This window comes from Antechinus flavipes, chromosome 4, assembly GCF_016432865.1.
Source record: "Antechinus flavipes isolate AdamAnt ecotype Samford, QLD, Australia chromosome 4, AdamAnt_v2, whole genome shotgun sequence".
NCBI lineage: Eukaryota > Metazoa > Chordata > Mammalia > Dasyuromorphia > Dasyuridae > Antechinus > Antechinus flavipes.
In genome coordinates this window covers 22375669-22382980 of record NC_067401.1, presented here as the reverse complement: position 1 = coordinate 22382980, position 7312 = coordinate 22375669, and the positions used below count along the sequence as shown (strand labels likewise).

At 39.0% G+C, this 7312-nt stretch overlaps 1 pseudogene; it reads left to right on the top strand.

The window, feature by feature from the left end:
* Nucleotides 1-3515: 3515 nt before the first annotated feature.
* Nucleotides 3516-3786, top strand: LOC127561882 (60S ribosomal protein L37a-like; annotated as a pseudogene).
* Nucleotides 3787-7312: the final 3526 nt, after the last annotated feature.

The following is a 7312-nucleotide window of genomic DNA, read 5'->3' as shown; positions in this document are numbered from 1 at the left end:
AAGGTTCAGGTGACCCAAAGAATTATAGACTTTGAGAATTGAAAAGTGGTTATTTGATAAAAACCCAGACATAGAAGAAATTCTCACTATGCCTAACAAAACAAGTGGTCATCCATCCTCTGCTTGAAGACCCTCTCAATGAAAGCCAACCCATTTTTAGACAATTCTAAACTGGTAAGAAGCTTAACAGGACATTGAGCCTAAATTCACACATTTATGCCAGCTACTCGTTATTCTCAGTTGTGCCCTCTAGAGCCAAAGAAAATGAGCATGCTCCCTCTTTTACATGACAGCCCTGCAAATAGTTAAATATAACACTAAATTTCTTCCCCCCACCCAAGTCTTTTCTTCTCCAGGTTAAAAACCCCAGGTCTTCCAATTGATCCTCATATGACATGAACTTACCCATTCTAATTATTTAGATATCCTTAACTTGTGTTATCTAAACTGGACACAATATTCCTAGTGTATGAGGAAAGGTATGATTTCCATAGATTGATTCTCTTAATATAAATTAAAATTATAGATTTCCTTTATATTTTATGACTTCCATATTGTGCTATTGAATCCTATTGAGCTTACAGTTCACTAAATCCTCCAGATTCTTTTCAGAACACCTGCTATCTGACTATACTTTCCCCACCTTGTACTTGTGAAATATCATATTTTGAGCCTAAGTGTAAGACTTGACATTTCTGTTTATTAAATTGCATCATATTAGGTTCAGACCAGTGTTTGGGCCTGCTGAGATTGCTTTGGGTTCTGCCTTTGTTAGCAGGTGCATTTAGGCAGTCATTCCATCCTTGTGTCAATTGTAGATCTGATGAACATTTATTTATCCAAGTCATAGATAAAAACTTTAAACAATACAGGGCCTTAAGGAACTTTATATAGACTTCTCACCAAGTTCACAAGGGATATATGAAGATTGGAGGTAGACTAGAGCATATTATTAATATAACATAATAATTATATGTAATATAAAATGAATATAATATTAATAAGGACCTGCCCTTACAAAGGGGGTAAGAGATTTGAGGAGGTCAGTACCTTTAATTTCATTGCTGTGGAGAATGTCCAGTGTTCTTTGTAAGTTGTTCAGGAACTCTGGGTGGTTAAGTGAATCACATAGTCAGTATATGTCAGAAACCAGTCCTGAATCTAGTCCTCCTAATTCCAAGGCTAATTAGTGATTCACTATGCCAAAATGCCTCATAGTATAAGGAATATCACTAAGTAAATGCATGATGAGGAAAGAAGCTATCCCTGTCATGTGGTCGGAGAATGGGACAACAGAACAGTCCTTGGGCTCCACCATTATCCATAGAATATAATGCGGCCTAGAGGCCTTCAGCACATGGGGTAGATTCTCAGTGTAGGATTTATGGGAGAATATGGGTGAGAAACAAATAAGACACAGAATCAGGGATGAGTTGCAATATGTCCTATTACAGGGAATATTCACTTTGCTCAATAAATGAATAATAAAAAAAAGCTTTCCATAAAGACAAGCACTAGTGATACAAATGCAAAAAATGAAAACATTCATTATTTAAGAGGGGAACATTCATATTTTTATAGGGAGAGACAACATATTTGGACTAAGGTCAGTTAGGGATGGGATATTTTGATTTGGAAAGTTAAGAGATAGAGAATGGAATTGTGGGTCAGTAGACTAACAGAGGGGCTGTTCCTGTGGAGTGCTGAAGAGTGTCCCTAGGAGCAATAGCAGTATTGATTCAGTTCTCATTCCAGAATTTACAACACAGAGGTTGAAGAAAGGAGGGCAGCTCAGAAGTGTGGCAAGATAATTATCAAGGAGCTGTCCAGGGGAGTAAAAGGAAGCATGACTAGAGTCAATCTGCTGGAATGACCTGAGCCCTATCAGGTGCTCACAGATCAGGACAGGAAGACAATGATTCATTGACACATTGAAGTGAAAAGGGACCTAAAATGTCATGGTTGGAGGGTGTTATAGACTGAAAAATCTAAGGGGGAGAGCCATGGGAAATACAGTGCCTCTTCATCTGGATAGATAAATCTGGCTTTGCTTAAGTCAAATGAAGAAGTAACTCCCTGTTCTTCCTTTCTTTCACATCTCACAGGACGTACTTTGTACCCCTGTGTTACCCCTGCAACCAATCCTGCTGTTCCTAAGAGGTTGCTTCCATATTGTTAAGAAGAGTTGGGGGGATGCCCTCTGCAACACTGACCTCCAAGATTAGACATATTCTTCAGACACAGCCAGCTGGAATAGCCTGTTAAATTTCTACGGGATGCTGCCGTCCTACTCCCAGCCAGGTTATTGATCTTAAGCTCATTCTGGGGAAGCATTATCTTTGGCCTCAGTTTGTCACCTTGGAGAGCTCCCGGGACTCTGGCTGGCAACTCCACTATTATTATTATCTATTCTAGTCCCTCATCCATGCTGTGACTCCCCATCATCACCTCCCCCGACAGATTCATTCCATTCCCCGCCACACTCAGTAATAAAGACAAACATTTTTATTTGGTGCAGCCATTCAAATAATAAAACATGTGTATTCAGAAGTGGGGAGAAAGAGATAACATATATAAATCACCTTCTCTCAGCCGAAGGCAGGCTGGCAGTAAAAGCTTCAGGAGGCTTCTTCATTCTGAGCAGCCCTCACCCTTAAGAAGTCCATTGCCTGACATCTAGTGGCTAAGATGAGATCAAGCTCATTCTTGTCTAATAGAGAGCAAGTCTGAGCAACAGAATCATCCTTTCAGGATAGGGGACAGCTAAAGAACTAAAGTATCATAGGATTATAGAGTTAGGGCTAGAAGGGAATGTCTAATCCAAACCTTTATTATTAAAAATAAAAATGGTAAAAAAAATCCACGAAATCATCCAACCCAACACTATAGAGTTGTCCATATGTTGGCCATATGAGACTTTATCATTATGACAAAAACTATTGATGACATTGAGGGCCGGGGAAATGAAGTGACTTGCCTGCTAGAAAGCATGAGAAAGCCTTGGAAAACAACAGTGGGCAAGGGATAGAGCTGGTTATTATGATTCAGCAGGGATTTGGGATACACAAAGTTTAATGGATAGTCTCCAGTAATTGTGGGGCTTCCCAGTGAGGCTTAGGAACTCTTCAAAAACACACAAATAATAAATGGCAGAGCTGGGATTTGGATCCAGACCCTCTGACTTAAAATCCAAAATTCCTTCCATTGTACTACTCCTTAACCAGGAGTTAGCATACTCCAAAGCAGCAGCCAGTTGTCATTCAAGCTTGAGTTCTTAGTATTTTCCAAGAACTAACTCTATTAAGGTAGAAACAGTGTGGATAGATAAGGTGAGATTAAAAGAAGTAGCTTGTGAGTTTGAAGGACCTTGTTACCAATCCATATTCTGCCATTAACTAGGAGTTTGTCCTTGAGCAAGACACTGTCACCCTCCAGATTGATTTCCCTCACCAATACAAGAAGGGGGTTAAAATAGAGGCCCTTGCTCTCCAAGCTCTGGCTCTGCAACTGCAGACATGGCTAAATGTACCAAGAACGTTAGAATTGTTGCTAAATACTGAACACGTTAAGGTGCGTCCATCAGAAAAATGGTGAAGAGAATTGAAATTAGCCAGCACGCCAAGCTCCTTCTGTGGCAAGACTGAAATGAAGAGATGGGACGTGGGTATCTGGCATTATGGATCCTGTATGAAACTGGTAGCTGGTGGTAAATGGACCTACAATACCACCTCTGCAGTTACAGTCAAATGTGCCATCAGAAGGCTGAAGGAATTGAAACATCAGTAAAATCTTATCAAATATCTATAGCCCATAGTCCAGCAATAAATGGGTTAATTTATGGGGGAAAATAAAGGCTCTTCTCATTATGCCATTCTGTGATTTGTTTTTGTTTTGTCCATCCAGATTCAAATAATTAGCCCCCGAAGGAACTTTAGATATCATTTAACCTTAGATTAGTTTTGTAGAACTGCTGAGTTATCCCTCCCCACCCCCCATACTTTTTATTCTTTGTTATGAGGAATTGCTCCCTGGGAAGAAGAACGAGGAGAGACATAATGAAAAGCATAGGTAATATGAATATAAAATACTGGAATAAAGATTTTAAAAATAAAGAGGGTAAAAAAAACCCTGTGAAATCATCCAACCCAGCACTATTTAATTGTCTATATATTGGCCACGAGACTTTATCATTATGGCAAAATTGGTCTCCCCCACTTCTCACCTTTTTGCATCATATGTGCCCAACAAAAGGCAGTTATCAGTTTCTTCCATTGCGCACTGTTGTTTCCATGGCTTTCTCATGCTTTTTTTCTCCTCTAAAGCTCAGGGTAATTTGCACGCTATGGTTTCAACCAGTACATTTGATGGGAAATAGAAAAATGAATGAAAAAGGATGTGAATGCTTTTCCCCTCTCCCTTAAGACAGTGGGAAGTGATGAGTAAGTGGAGGAATACATATTCTTGACATTACAGAAGGGAAGTGATGCATGGGACTGTCACCCTGAGTCAACCAGGATGGAGCCCTGGGCACTCTGGATGAGCTAGAGGGAATAGAGAAGTGCCCCCTCAGCTGTCTTTTAATAAAGTGCTTTGTTTAGATCAGGGCTTCTTAAACTTTTTTTCCATTTGCAATTTCTTTTCTCCCAAGAAATTTTTATGTAACCCCAGATAAATAGGTATATAAAATAAATCAAACATTTACTGAAAAAAAATCCATAATTTTGCAATCCCCACATTCAGTTACAAGACCCCATATGGAGTGAAAGGCCCACAGTTTAAGAAGCTTTGGTTTAGAGGATAAGATCATGGACATTCTAGATATCTGTCAGCTAGAGACTGAAGACCTTAAGGGCAGGAGAAGTGTTATTGTCACAAATGCTAATTGAAAATAAAGACTTCAGAAGCTAAAGATAGATTTGGGAAGTGAACATCTGGATGAGATATTATCTGAGAAAAGAGTTTGGATTTCTGGGCATAAATGAAAACATGGCAATGATGGATTCTTGACTCCCTGCATGTGATACCTAGGATCTTTAGAGCTGGAGGGACCAAGGAGGCCATATGGGAAGAGCAACATGGTACAGTGGATAGAGCAATAGCCTTAAAATCCTGAAGATGGAAATTCAAGTCTTGCCTACTGATTGTATGAAGCTGAGCAAGTGTTTTAACCTCTCTTAGACCCCAAGTAACTCTCAGTAATAGGAAAGGTACTAATTAATAGTGCAAAATTGTCTTACTCAGAGCTCCAAGGCAATAATGGGCTCAAATTTATATGTATGTTTCTCTCTCCCTCTCTCTTTCTCTTTCCCCACTCCCTCTCTCCCCCTCCTTCTTTCCCTTCTTCCCTCCCTCCTTCCCTCTCTTCCTCCCTCCCTCCTTCTCTCCTTCTCTCCCCCCTCCTCATCTTCTATGTAGCCATCTACCTATCTATAGCTACCTACCCATTTTTCTAGCTATCTACTATCTAATCTATCTCTATCTCTTTTTCTCTATCCATATATTTATATGTCTATTTTTTCTGTCACTTTCTATTTCTTCCCATATGTCTCACTCTCTGTCTCTGTATCTTTTATGCTGTCTCTCTCTGCTTGTCTTTGTCTGTCTCTGTCTCAGTCTGTCTCTCCATTTTGCTGTCTATGTCTTCCTGTCTGTCTGGCTCCATATGTAGCCACCTACCTATCTCTGTTATCTATCTACCTACTCATTTTCTAGCTATCTAATCTATTTTTCTCTGTTTACATAGTTTTTTTCCTATCCTTATACCTATTTCTCTTTCTGTCTATTTCTTCCCTTATCCTCTGGGAATTTCAAGGCAGAGATGATGCAGAAAGAAGTTCAGAAGAAACTCAATAATATCCAAACAGAAATATCTATGAAGAGAGCCAGCAATAAAATCCATGTCCTCAGAAGTCTTTATGTAAATACATAAACCATGAGTAATAAATGAGGTAAACTAGGATTGCTAATATAATGAGAAAGACTTGATCTCAGAGAAATTATTAAAGCTTGATGAGAATGGGACTCACGCATGGAATATGGCTCCATAGGAGTATTATCTTATTCAAAAAGAAGCAATAAAAAGGGGCAGTGAAGTGGCCTATATTTGTGCAGAGCTATAATTCACTTGGTGATACCCAGGGTGAGAATTACAAAATGTGTCAAGGAAAAGATAACTATAATAATAGCTAGCATTTGTAGAGCATCTGAGTTTCAATCTGACCTCAGGTGCTTACCAGCAGGGTGACTCTGGACAAGTCACTTCATCCCTTTCCAATTTCAATTTCCTTATCTGTAAAGTGGGGATAATAATAGCTTTTACCTCCCATGGTTGTTGAGAGGATAAAATGAGATAATGTACTTCTAAAGCACTTTGCAAAACTTGAAACACCATACAATTGCTAGCTATTGTTGTGGCTGATATTGTTACTATTTTTCTCTGATTAAGTCACTTAATGTTTCTGGGCCTCAGTTTCCTTATCTATAAAATAAAGGAGTTAGAGATGATGACGTCTAAGCAATAAATCCATACTATAAATCTTTAGGGATTTTTATGTATTATCTCATTTGATTTTCACACCAACTCTGCAGGATTATTATTATCACTGTTTATATATGAGGAAATGGAGACTGAGAGAAGTGATGTACCCAAACCTACATAGCAAGTATCTGAGATAGAGTGCAAACTCAGGTCTGCCTGAATCCAGGCTCAAGGCTCTATCCAGTATCCCATCTAGCTGCTAGACCTCAGATTAACTTTTTAAGTGCAGTTATGGGAATAAGAGAAGAGTTCTAGTTCCCTGATTCATAGGAAGACATTTGTCTCCAAAGGAAATAAAACTTGGAAAACTATGAGGCTATTGGTGAGGAAGTAGCCACTGACTGGCAGAATGGGTTAGGAGAAGTAGGAATTGGAAGTGTCTGGGTTGGAGAAGAACCTACATGGAATATAGACATTAGGCTGGAAAAAGGAGAAAATCAAACAACTCTTCTTGTTTGTCTATCTGGATAGACTTTCTGCTTTAATTATTCTTGTTAAGTAGGTGCTAAGATCAGTTTCTGTTCTACTGATATAATGTAAATGTTACTACCCTCTAAAGTTTGATGCCCTGGGACAAAGCCCAGCGACCTTGTCTTAGTTAGTGTTCTGTACTCATGGGAGGAAATAAAAGAAGTGATCTGGGAAGCAGAGTGGAGAACATTTTGATGGTGACCAAAAAAACCAGAAGCATTGTCATAGGTGCATCCTATGAATTACTTGGACAGAAGAAGAAAAATCAACCAGAAGTCCAAGAAATAGACCACAGACTTAATA